General features: G+C 44.8%; 1 pseudogene; it reads left to right on the top strand.

Annotated features, from left to right (window-relative positions):
* The first annotated feature begins 482 nt into the window (after positions 1-482).
* LOC102952693 lies at positions 483-13,467 on the top strand (annotated as a pseudogene).
* Positions 13,468-13,835: the final 368 nt, after the last annotated feature.

Below are 13,835 nucleotides of genomic sequence, written 5' to 3'. Positions count from 1 at the left end.
TTCTAAGCACTTTACAAATATTAACTATCTTAACCTTCATAACAACCCTAAGAGGTAGGTACTATTACTATCTTCATTGTGCAGAAGAGCAAACGGAGGCACAGAGAGGTTAAGTAATTTTCCCAAGGTCACACAGCCAATAGACGGCAGGGCTCGAATCTAAACCCAGGTGGGCTGGCTCCATAGCCCATGCTCTTAACTATTGTGCTATGCTTTTCTTTACTCCGCTGTAGAGGAAGTGTGTAGAGAAGGGAGAATAGGGGATTATCATTGATTGAACCTCGGCTAGATTCTAGCCACTTTGCTAGGTTATCTCACTTAAGCCTCAAGACTGGATATTATCTCAATTTTGTAGATTGGAAAATTGTCACTCAAGGAGATTAAGTAACTTGCCTACAGTTCTACAGACAGTGGCAGAGCTGGGACTCAAACTCTGATCTATTTGACTGTGAGGTCCAAGTATCTCCCCTTCTCCATGCCAAATGGCGGCTAGTAAAAGCAGGCCTAGAACTGGAGCTGTGGATCCCCTGCAGAAGTGTCACCTTCATTACGCAAGACCAAGGTACATTCTCCATAATTTTGCTGTAAAGGAAAAGCAGCTTTTCTCATGGCAGTTGTGGTTCTGCTTTGCATCTCTGCTCAGTGACATTGGTCCAGCCATGGCTCGTGATGGAACCAGCCCTTGGTTAGATATCAGAACAGGCAGCTCAAGCCTCTCTAAAACTCCTTTTGTTGATGGTAAGATGGAGACACTAATTTTCATGTTTCCTGCCTTAGTGGGCTGTTGCAAAGATCTAATGACATTATGGTCATAAAAGGGATTTAAGAGCTGTAAGAGTCTGTGAGAGAAACCCAGAACAGCATGGTGCTTGAAGAACAGACCCTGGGGAAGCAAGGACAAAACCTGGCAGAGCCTGATGCTGTGGCAATCTTGAGTGATTTCTCTTGTAGGCATGTCCTTGACTTAACATCTGTTTCAAAGTCATGATGTTCAGGTCCATTTCTTTCCCAGTGGCCCTTCTATTCTGGAGATCCTTAGCAAAGCAAATATCACTGTCCATTCATCAATCCGTCCATCCATCCACCCATCCATCCATCCATCCACTTACTTGTTATAGACAAGCATCCCAGTTACTGGAGATAAGGCACAATGACCAAAATAATGGAGCCCTTTGATCCTGATAGTGAGTTTGTGTGTGTGTGGGCGGGGGCACCCACATGCACGCACACATGTGTACACATACAATTATTTGGTATACTACAAAGCACTTAAAAACACTATAGTAAGCATTTTATACACATGTTTTTATTTTATCGTCACAGAAAACTGATAAGGAAGGGGTTATCCTCCTATTTGACAGATGAGGAAACTGAGGCTCGGTAAAGTTAAGCAACTTGGCTAAAGCCCAGTGATTAGAAAGTGTGGAGCCAGAATGCATTCTCAGTTCTCCACTCCAAAGCCCAGATATCATCCTGATGATTGTATTAAACTCTATGAATGTAATTGCTTTAAACCTTCCCCTGCTTATCTCTCGGGTTTTATAGCCTTTGCTAGTGTGTATCCATCATAAAGCTGTGGGCATCAGGCACACCGAAAAAGAAGTTAACCCGAAACTAGCTCAGGAATGTACCTTAGGGGTTGGTATGTACTGAGCTGGAAATCACACAGGCCTGTGACCGAACACTTGAGGCATGAACGAGTGATGTTTGCAAAGTAGCATTAGAAAGTGGCTGGCACGTTAATGATTTAAAACTCTAAGCTTTTAAGGCTGAGCTCACATATACCTTCTCTTGCCCAATTATTGTGTTCCATGCTCTTAGCAGTGACGGTTCTACTAGGCCAGCAGAGCCACCATGGGTCATATGGAGTCAGGGATGCCCCAGAGACATTAGACCTTGGGCAGTTGTGGGAGGTGATGAAGAAAACTACGTAAGACTCGCTTCTACTCCTGGTGCTGGGCTTGGAGTTTCTGTAGGTCAGCAAGGCCAGCAGTTAGGGACAAAAGATGAATGTGAAGTGGAGAAGAGTGAGGACCATCTGGGGCACCCAGTGACAAACCAGAACCCATAAAGGCAAATTGGAACCCACAAGGAGGGGTTGAAACCCCCATCTTTCTCTTGCTGCCTCTAATTTGGATGATGAGGGCAACCCGTCCAGAAGCTGGTGCCCTTTGTTACAGAGTCACACAAGCTCCTGTTCCAGACTCAGAGATGCCAGAGGAGGCCATCCGGTGGGACCTGAAGAGCCGCGGGCCGACTGCCTCCCCCACCAACAACGAGAGCCCACAGACCAGCCACGTTCATTAGAGGCACCAGCATGCAGTGCTGGTCCACTAGGACCCTCAGAGCATAATGACTGCTTTCAAATATTGCAGATTCTTTCTGTGACCAATGCTAACTCAGAACCATGCAGGGAAGGGAATTCTGGGAAACACAGTTCCAGTGTAGCCAACTTGGTACAGTACAAGACCTCCACACATCCTGACCTCTCGTGGAATGTATATGGCGAGTCCACACAACTTAGCATTGAACGGGTTCTGATTGCACGATACTGGTTTGTCTTCCGACTTGATCTTGGCTCCTTCAGTAAAGAATACTACCTTATAGTTTGTGTTTCCCAGCAATGCCCGGTTCAGTGCTGGCCACACAGAGACCTTCAATGAGCTTCGATTGCAGCTGACCACTCCCCGTTTGCGTCCTCTGTTTAGGAAGCTTAGATTTTGTCCCTTAGAAATGACTCCATCTATAATATCCTTGACAACTGATTATGTTGTTTCTTTTCTAGCTCTCAGTGACAGGTGTTACAATTCCTGGAGTCCATCCTTCAATAGGTATGGCCTCGTAGCATTGACAGAAATGAAACTTGAGGAATTTAGATTTGATTTTATTTTATTTTAAGTTTATTTATTTTGACAGAGAGACAGAGTGCGAGCAGGGGGAGGCAGAAAGAGAGAGAGAGAGAGAGAGAGAGAGAGAGAGAGAGAGAATCCCAAGCAGACTCTGAGCTGTCAGCCCAGAGCTTGATATGGAATTTGAACTCACGAACTGTGAGATCTTGACCTGAGCTGAAATCAAGAGTCGTACGCTCAGTCGGTTGAGCCACCCAGGTGCCCCGAATTTAGATTTTATTTTCTCTTACTGTCCACCAGGATGTTGGACTCACACATGATCCATTCCAAGCATGACTCAGAACAAGAAATTCACAAATATTTTATGTTACATTATTGTTATCATGTCTTTAGTCTCCTCCAAATTTTCATATATTCTCCTTCTTTGAAAACCCTTTTCACTGTGATAAAATATGACGAACATAAAATTTACCATTTAAACTACGTTGAAGTGCACAGTTCAGTGGCACTGAAACTAGTTAACCCGAAACTAGCTCGGGAATGTATCTTAGGGGTTGGTAGTTCACAACTGTCTATTCCCATAACTCTTTTTATCCTGCACAACTGAAAGTGTGTACCTATTAAACACTAACTTCCCTTGTTCTCCTCCCCGCCGCCCCTGGCACTCACCACTCTATTGTCTGTCTCTATAAGTTTGACAACTCTAAGTACCTCGTTAAGGGGAATCATACAACATTTGTCTTTTAGTGACTGGTTTATTTCACTTAGCAGTGTCCATAATATCTTCAAGGTTCATCCATGTTGTAACACGTGCCAGAATTTCCTTCCTTTTTAAGATTGAATAATATTCTATTGTGTATACACCCACATTTTACTTATCCATTCATCCATTGATGTCTTTTTATCTCTTTGATAACCTATACGACACAATGAGCCCAGAGAGATTGATTTATAAACTTATCCAGGAGACTTGTTTCGCTTTGATATTCTTACATTTACACAGCAAATACCATATATATTATACTTTGAAGATCCTTAGTTACCTAAGTGTAACACAATGGAATGAGATTCATCAAAGCGGAAGTCTCAATGAACTGGGACTACAAAAAAGGGGAGGGGGGTGGGAACCTAAGAAAGACGTTCAACAAACATCTGGTCATCCCTGGCTATGCTGCCTCAAGAGGATCATGGCAAGTGAGGAAGATCTAATTGAGTTCATATTAGTTCTATTGAACTTATGTTATTTACATTTATTAATATTTCACAAAAATAATTTTCACAACCACAAACAATATTTCTTTGGAGAGAATGCAACTTTGGAGTCAGACATTCTCACTGTGTGGTTTGGGTCAAGTAACTTAACGATGACTGGCCATATTCATTAAGGGCTTACATTGCCAAATGTCATACTTTCACTCTCTCATTTATTAAAAGTACCATTATTATCCCCATCTTATAAAAGGGATGACCGAGGCACAGAGATTTGCCCACAGTCACAGAGTGTGTAAGTCACAGACCTGGGAATCAAACTGAAGTAGTCTGACGGCAGAGCCTATGATGTAACCACTACTCTGCACTTGACCTTGGCTTTCCCATGTGCAAAATGGGGCAGTAATATCTAACTTTTAGTTTTGTATGAATTGGAGATAAATAATATAAAAAATATTCCAAGTTCCGGGTGTGTAGTAGGTCCTTTATAGCTGATATCTCTTCTTGGAGTGGCTTGTCGACCTTTGGAGTTGAGTTAACCTAGTTGCCTTGTAACTTTAGCTCTTTGACATGCTCCAGAAAACTTACGATTGTTCGGATCATCTACTTATTTCTTATTGTTAGGTTGAGGGAAAGATTCCCTGTGTCTTTCCACATACTAGGTGAAATGTCCCCTGCCCCACCCCCGTTGGCGGGGCAGTTCTCACTTGGATTTCTCAAAGGCAGTTGTAGTCAAATATCATCTGGGTTGTAGTCTTCTTAAGGCTGGACTTTGGATAGAGTTCAGAGTGGTGCATTCACAAGACTATCAGCTGGTGTGGGCTGTTGGCTGTAAGTTTGGCTGGGGCAGCAGCTTGGATTTAGGCACCTAGCAACATGGAGGCTGAGCTCCAAAATGGAGGATCTACAGAGCAAGCAAACATCCCAAAGGAGCCAAGTGGAAGCTACTGGGCTCCTTTAACCCACCTCTGACGTCATGTAACATCACTTATGCCACATTTATTGTGGAACAGGAACCATTCACTGAGTGAGGGGCCTATACAAGGACACAAATACAATGGTTCCCTAGGGGGCCATTTTGGAGAACAGCTACTACAACTATCAATGACCCATATCTTTTCAATGTCTGTCCCTTCGACTCTTTTGAAATAATTCTCATCTGAAGGGTATCATGGTATAATGAGTTATTTTATTTTCTTGAGCTTTAGGTTCCATAATTTGTAAAGGGAATAAGGCTCCCTGGTTATTGTTCGGAGGGAAAGTCACTCCAAAATGGTAGTTCTTATAATTGACTCAAATATTTGTAATGCTGAGTATGGGCTCTGTACCAGGCTGTTTACACATGTCGTTCCATTTAATGTCCAAAACAGCCCCGTGCGGGATGTGCTAGGATCATCTCCACATTACAGACAAGAAAACTGAAGTTCAGAAAGCTTATCTAATGTCACACATTTAGGAAGTGGAAGAGCCACGCTTTTCATTATTTCACGTATTGTTTTTATCATTTTTTTTGTGCATAATTCTTATTTCCTTCAAAAAATTAGAAACCTTGAAGTAAAGGGTTTGATGTTAATAATTTTCATATTCTCCCCAGTGCCCCTGCTCAGAGTTAGGCAAAGGGTAGATGTGAAAACCATGATATTTGTTAACTAGAGAAGAGACTAAGTGACAGGGAGAATGGGGACGTAGAAATTCTCAGCCAGCACAGTGACTTGTTACACAGTTTTCTTTGAGAGACCTTTTTACCTCTTTTGCAGCGATTTGACAAAATCCTCAAGGTCACAGAGAATGCCCCTGATGGCTCCAGAGGAGGAGGGCTGAGATCAATTGTATTTACTATGCTGAAATCTCGTCAATTTCACCCTACTACCAAACCCCAAACCGTCTCTACACTGACATTTATTTCAGAGATTCTTTGCAGACTTCTTTTTTTTTTTAATTTTTTTTTTCCAACGTTTTTTATTTATTTTTGGGACAGAGAGAGACAGAGCATGAACGGGGGAGGGGCAGAGAGAGAGGGAGACACAGAGTCGGAAACAGGCTCCAGGCTCCGAGCCATCAGCCCAGAGCCTGACGCGGGGCTCGAACTCACGGACCGCGAGATCGTGACCTGGCTGAAGTCCGACGCTTAACCGACTGCGCCACCCAGGCGCCCCTCTTTGCAGACTTCTAAATATCCCCCTGTGTTCCGCAGCCACATTGCCTGTCCTCATAGGACACATTTAGATTTATTAATACCCTGAAAACCTTGTGCCTTGATGCAAATCTCATTGCCGTCCCGCTTCCCCAATTCTCTGAATCCCAGCTAATTCCTAAAAGCCACTCATCAGGAAGACAGTGATAAAGGCTTCCGTGCGGTTAGAGAGCTAGGGACAAGAGAAAATAATTATTTACCAGGTCACTCTGTCCCCAAACCACCCTTTGAAATTCTGTTTCCATGACCTGCCATATTTTTTTTTTTCAATCATTCATCTTGAAATGCAAAGAGTAATGATTTCCTGCAGGATTATAAATAGTTGTAGAGTGGCTGACCTAGACCAGAAATCACTGTTTAATGTCTAATGTTAGATGTCAGGGGGAATTAATTGGGGAAAGAGATAAACAGCTTTGCAGAAAGGAAAAGGTTTCCTGAACACTGTGCCCAGGAAGGACTTAAAGGGTCTTAGACACTCTATGGGAACCCTGAAATAGGCCACTTCCTTCATATTCTATCACCCAGGGGGGACACAGGACGCTGTCCAGTGGACTCAACTGGATGCTCGCATGTGAATTATACCCCCCTGCCCACCTCCAACCATACCTCACATCTCTTGATTCAGAATCTAAGTGGAATGAAGGGTAACAGGAATGTGGAGGCTACTCTTCTCTCTTGTGGCACCAACTGTGATGACAGGTTTAGATAAAGTCATCTAAGAAATTTGGTGTTGGGTAAGGGTCATGGATTCCCAGAACTAGAAGGTGTCTTAGAAGGAAGCTTCTGAAAGTGTGGTGCATGGATCCATGGGGAATCTGAATCCCATTCAGGGAATACATGATGTCAAACCTGCTTGCACAAAAACACTAAAATGTTATTTGCCTTTCAGCCAGTTTTATTTATTTTTATGGTGTTGACATTTGCACTGGTGAGGTAAAAGCAATGTGGGTGAAAATGTGGCACCTTGGTGCAAACCAAGGTCTTGGGTACAAACTGCTCTGGGGGTCGGTGCCGTTGTCCTTTACCTCATGTACTAGCTGCAAAAAATCGTCTGTTTCACTTAAGAATGGCCGTGATGAGGCAGTAAAAAAGTATTAATTGTATTAAACCTTGACTTTGAGTACATCTCTTTGGAATATTCCATGCAGTGAAATGGAAAGTATAGAGCACCTAAAATGCTTCTCCTGCACACCAAAGTGCCTGGTTATCCAGGGGGAAAGCAATCAGGCTGTTGTTTGAGATAGGACCTGAAATTCGCCACCGTTTTCAAGGAATGCCATTTTTGCTTTAAAAAAAAAAAAAAATAGTAATACCTGACTGACAAACTACGGTTATTCAGCCTTGGGTATTTAACAAATTGTTTCTCAAAAATGAATGAAACAAATCTGGCACTTCAAAAAACCCTTACTGGCAGAATTTGTGGCAGTGGCAAAATTCACATTTTTAAGTGAAAATCAGAATTTTGAAACTCTTTTCTCTGGCACCATGAGCCAGATTAACATTGAGAACACTTGCCCAGCTCAGTGAACCAACATTTTCCGAAAGATCAATGCACGATGGCACAAAATCCATACATGGGTAAAACACTCATTTAAAGTGTGAGATAGCTTAATGGACGTTAGCGGAACCGAGTTCAAAAAGCCCATTGACATCTCAGGTTCCAAATTGTCATTAATCTTGAAGAATTTATCACTAGCCAAGTTGGGTGAGGTATCAGAGAAGAATACCCACCCATAGTTACCTGGAAAGGCTATTAAATTCTGCCTCTCCCCTGCTCCCCCTTTTCAAACTGTGTATCCCAGTGAGGCAGAATTTTCTTCCCAGACTCCAGTCAAACCAGTATATCACACAGGACTGAATGCAGAGGCACAGATGAGAATCCAGAGGTGCTCTCTAACCCAGACACTAAAGAAATTTACAAAAATACCAAACAGTCCCACCCTTCTCACTAAGTTATTTGGTTTGGGGGAACATATATTTTTTACATAAAAATATGACTTGCATTAATATGTCATGGCTTGTTTAAATGAATTAATAAACATTTTTAATGTTTTAATTTTTGATCTCTGAGATGATAAACATCAGTAAGTATCACCCATGTAGTAAAAAGTTTTCAAATGACCCCAGGCTTGGCCCATCTACAGCATCCCCACTGTTAAGTATAATGTGAGCCAAAATTTGATGTTCTTTCCCTCTTAAGAGTTCCTTTGTTCCAGTTACATATTTCTAGTCACTATAGCCTATTCTGTCTTATTCCACCATCCTATAAACTCACCACCAGGCAGTGTATATATCATGGTTCCAGGGACCTAGTGGCTGTGTTAGGATCTGGTATGGTCATGAATGGGTTCCTAGAAAGACAGCAAAGAGAGTTTTGCAGATGATAACTAAATGCTGTGAGGATTTGAGACTCTTGAGCATGAAACAAGTAGAAGCCTTCCTTCCCAAGCCCATTTTCCTAGGGAATGTCTTCTGTAGTGGGTTTAATGGTGGTCTTCAATAAGGTATAGGACCTCCAATAAGGTCCCAATCCCCAGAACCTGTGAATATTACCTGTATGGCAAAAGAGTGCATATTACCTTATACGGTAACAGATAAGATGGAATTATCTGAGTGGGTTCTGAGTGCCTTCACAAGTGTCCTCAGAAGAAAGTGGCAAAGGAAAATAAGACAGAGAAAAGAAGAGGATAGGGACAGACAGGGGAGGCAATGTGAAGATGGAGATTGGAATGATGTGGCCAGAAGCCGGGGAACACCAAGGAATGCCAACAGCCATGAGAAGCCAGAAGAGGCAAGGAAGAGATTCTTCCCTGGAGCCTTCAGAGGGAGCAGGGCACTGCTGACACCTTGATTTCAGATTTCTGGTCTCTAGAATACATTCTTATAGTACTAAGGCATCCAGTTTATGGTACTAAGCCATCCAGTTTATGGTGGTTTGTTCTAGCAGCCCTGGGAAACTAATATACCTTTGATGGTCTGGGAACAGGCATGCCAACTGCTTGTTAGAATAACAATAACAACAACAATAATAAGAGTATCTACTGAATATCCACTCTGTGCCAAGCACGGCGCTAAGCGCTATAACACATTATCGATCAATTGCACAACTTCATGAGACAGGCATCATTGTCACAGGCATCATTTGTAAGTGAGAGAGATGAGACTTGGGGTTACAGGGCTAGTAAGAGGAGGAGCTGAGATTAGACCCAGGATGTGTTGGACTCTTTCTTGGTGGCTTTTGTCAGTACCTCGGGAAGTACTGCAAGGACAGCCCATTTCATTGTGAGGGAGAGTCAGGGAAAAGAGAACAGAGCCGGCGGGGACCAGCATGGAGCAGAGAGAAGCCGAACAATCCCAGGGGGCCCTTTAGCAGCTGCCAGGGTCCCCTCTCAAACCTGCCAGGGCAGGGCTTGGCAGGGTATGGAGAAGGGGAGGAGGGCTGGGGTTCAGAGATGCTCTTGGTCGCTGTTCAGAGCCAAAGACTGTTTTCATGGTGGTTCCGTAATTCCCATACCTTCCGCCTAGACTGGTAAGGCAGCCAGGAAGCACATATTTCATGCAGGGTGGATTTTGTCAGCCAGTGTTGGTCTGGCAAGTCCTCCGTCCTCTCGGGCAATCCGAAGAGAGTCTGCCCAGATGCTGCCAAAGCCCCCGTGAGGCCCTGCTTGTCAAGTCATTGCCATTCATGTCGCCTGAGGGCATTTGGGGCAATTTCCATTTCCTTTCCCGAGGCCCAGTTTCCCTTTGATCTTACACATCTGGCTCTGGTCTATAAACTCAGTTCAAGGAGTAATTAACGCAAGCTCAAAGGAAGGGAAAAAGCCTAAGGGAGCTCTCTTCTACAGCCAGCTCAGTTCAAAGTGCTCGAGGACAACCTGAGCAGGATAGCTTTATGAGGTTCCAGAGCTATCATCACCCCAACTGCACTGGGAGCAGACAGGGTTGGCTCTGCTGCAAACGAGGCGTTTGCTTGTAATTGCTTAGGATGAAGGATTTGTGGCGGTGGGTGTAGCACAAACAGTCTGAGGACAGACTCCAACAATTCTTATAACTAAAGGCTATCGGATGAGACAGCACCACTCTTTTCCTCCAGCCCATGGCTAAAGGTACGACAAGGAATGAAATGAATCAGGTAAAGGGCCCAACATTTACTGAGCACCTACTATGTGCCCGGTGCTTCACATACGTTAGTTAATCTGCGAAGCAACTCTGAAATGAAAGTGTTATTTCTCACATTTTTTTTCCAGAGGACGATACTGAAGCTCATAGAATTTCTGTCTAGTAAAATCTGATCTAGTAAAACCTGAATTATCACATGTATCCACAGCCTGGGCCACTTTCACCATCCCGTGCAAAATAAACACTAAGATTGAATAACGTGACCCTTGTATGTACAACGAAGATCCATTGGGGGCACTTGAACATGAACATGTCTGAATGAAACACAAACATTCATAAAATTGGATCTATAAATTCAAGACATTCTTTTTGTTATTTTTGGTGGGTCAGAGGGTGTGTGCTGAATTCTAAGCCAAAATGTGCCCAACGTGACATTCCTCTATCTGTGGAAGTGTTAACTGGCCGTGTGGTCCATGGATCAGAGCTGGCTCACCACGTGCTTCTGACCAGGCCAGGAGGAAATACAGAAACTGAGCAGAAGCGTTCAGGAACATTCACTGCAATTTGACATTCATGCCATTTTTGCTGTATTTTACAAAAGTATTGAGTACGATAGATTAGAAATTTAAATATCTGATCCTTCACCGCAGTTAGAGAAGCCTGTCAGAGCGTGCACATCTGGTCATGCATGAAGCCATTCGAACAAACGAATGTTATAAAAACAGTATGTTTTGGACGTGCATATATAATCATTTGAATGTGTGCTTAAATCAGATCTATTCAAGCCTTCCTAACTCATCTTTGTGGTTCTTGCCAGAGTCCCGTTGCTTATTGTTCAGCGATAGTGTTTATTTGTTTAACTTTCCATGGGATGGTGAAAACAGCATTCTATTTTCTATAGTCTCGGGGAAAAATCCCGATCCCTTAGCAGGCAAGGCACCTTCTCACCATTCTCTTCCATACTCTGCCTGGTCCAGGACGCTTACGCTGCCCGAAATGCCTCTTCCTTGTCTTTGTCTGTGAGCTCTATCTTCAGTCTTCGAGGCTCAACTCAAGCAACATCTCCTTGGAGCCTCCCTCCAACCCTCTGCCCAGCTATGGTCATTTCATCTTGGATGCTCTCAACGCACACTGCACAGGCCTGGCTCACGGTGCCCCCTGGCATGGATTACATATCTCTTCCCTGTTCCACATCCTCTGCCGCCCTGTGCACCTGGCCTGAGACCCCTTCCTGCTTCGAGAATCAGACCAAAGGTCATCTCCTCCAGGAAACCTTTCCACACCGCAAATTAACAGCTTCTTTCATTCATTCATTCAACACAAATGTGTTGAGCACCTGGTATGCGCAAGATCTTGTGTTAGATTCTGGAGAAAGGTCCGTCACCCGACAGGGCAAAGACCCCACATTCTAGAGGGAAGAGATATTAGAAAATGAAGCAAACAATAAATACAATCATCGCAGGTAGTGGGATGTTCTGTGAAGGAAGAAAAGCAGGGTGCCAGGATGGAGCGTTGATGGGGGTGAGGAGGACTGCTCAGGGAGAAGTCACAGGGAGTTGGACGCGTGGGCCTGAAGGGTGAGAAGAAGCCAGCTATTGTAAGGACAGGGACAAGTGTGTTGCAGACAGAGGGAAGAGCAAGGGCGAAGGCTGTTGGTGGGGAACACATTCGCTGTGTTGCAGGGACAGCCAGAGGCTGTGAGTCTGGGGCAGAGAGCAAGGAGGGGAGTAGGAGGAGGTGAAGTCAGAGAGGGAGGCAGGGGCCGGACCTCTAGGGCTCTGTCGGCCACGGCAAGATTAGAGTTTAGTTTAAATGCAGTGGGAATCCCTTTCCACGCTACCCAGGGAGGAGTCCATTCGGCGTTGTTTTGCACTCAGGTTGTAACTTCGGGGAAACTTTCACCATCTCCGGAGCTCTTGATGTCCCGAAAATAAAGGAGGATGCTCTCAAATCTCTTGCAGCAGGAACCCACTTGGGTGGCACGGGCCTTGGCTTTCAAATGGAACGGTACATCTACAGAAGGAAAAGTAAAGCTTGGGAGAAGCTGCTGCTGGCAGCTCCTGCCATTGTTGCCATTGAAAACCCAGCTGATGTCAGTATCGGGTCATCTGGGAATACCGGCCAGCGAGCTGGGCTCGCCGGCCGCTTTGCTCCTGGAAACTTCACTAACCAGACCCGGGCAGCCTCCTGGGCGCCGAGACTGCTGTGTGGTCGTTCAGCCCAGGGCTGACCACCAGCCTCTCACAGAGGTGTCTTATGTTAACCTACGTACACACTGCTCTGTGTGACACAGGCTCTCCTCTGTGCTACGTGGGCATCGCCATCCCTTGCAACCAGGGAGCTCACTCGGTGGGTCGGGTGGGGTGGGTGCTGTCCTGGGGAGCCCCGCGCATGCGTAGCACCATTTCCGGTGAACCCATAAAGAAGGTCGTGCCCCCTCTCTGAAGAGATCCTGAAGGGGTTGAAAAGGAAGAGCAGGCCACTGCCAAAAAGGCTGTGATCATGGAGGGATTTCAGGGTGAATGGACTGCTTCAGCTGCTGAGTTCACTGCTACTCAACCTGAAGTCAGGCTGGTCTGAAGGCGTGCAGGTGCCCTTTGTGCCCACCCAGCAGTTCCCTCCTAAACACTGGTCCGCAGCTTCCACTGTTCAGGCCACCGAATGGGTGGGAACAACCACCGAGTGGTCCTAAGCTGCTCTTTCACAAGGGCAAACGAAATGGAAATTAGGTTGATGGAAAACAAAGGTCTCTAAAAAAATTAAAACATAAAAGAAATTAAATGCGGTGGGAATCCACTAGAAGGTTTAAACAAAGGAGAGACGCAATCGGGTTTATCTCTTTCAAGGAACATTCTGGCTGGTGTGTCAGGGGGGCAATGCTGAAGCACCACTTAGGAGGCAGCGACCGTGGTCCAGGTTAGAGATGATGGTGGCCTGGGCTGGGATAGCAGTGCTGGCAATGAGGACAGGAGGGAGGATTCAGGTTATGTTCTGGAAGCTGGGCTGACTGCTGGAATGAGTGATGTTTTGGGAGTTCTACTGGATGTAATACTGCAAAGCTTGGGACACCTGGATGGCTCAGTGGGTTGAGCGTGCGACTCTGGATTTCAGCTCAGGTCATGGTTCATGAGTTGGAGCTCCACATTGGGCTCTGCACTGACAGCATGGAGCCTGCGAGGGACTCTCTCCCTCTCTCTCTGTCTGCCCCTCTCCTGTGTGCTCTCTCTCTCAAAAATAAATAAATAAACTTAAAAAAAACTACTACAAAACTTAATTGTAGGAATATTGGAGTTCTCTTCAGCTCTGAGTCTGGGCTTTACTAAAAGCCTTAAACAGAAAACATCCTAACTACAAAAATGTCCACCGGGAAAACAATGCAAATGTGATTATGTGCTAGCTGGAACGTAGGTGTCGGCATGTGAGTCTACAGGGATTTTCTGATCCAACATTGCCGTTATATCAGA

This window comes from Panthera tigris, chromosome F2 (assembly GCF_018350195.1).
Source record: "Panthera tigris isolate Pti1 chromosome F2, P.tigris_Pti1_mat1.1, whole genome shotgun sequence".
NCBI classification, from domain to species: Eukaryota; Metazoa; Chordata; class Mammalia; order Carnivora; family Felidae; genus Panthera; species Panthera tigris.
Note: the sequence above shows the minus strand (reverse complement) of the source record. Positions and strands in the feature narration are given on the sequence as shown.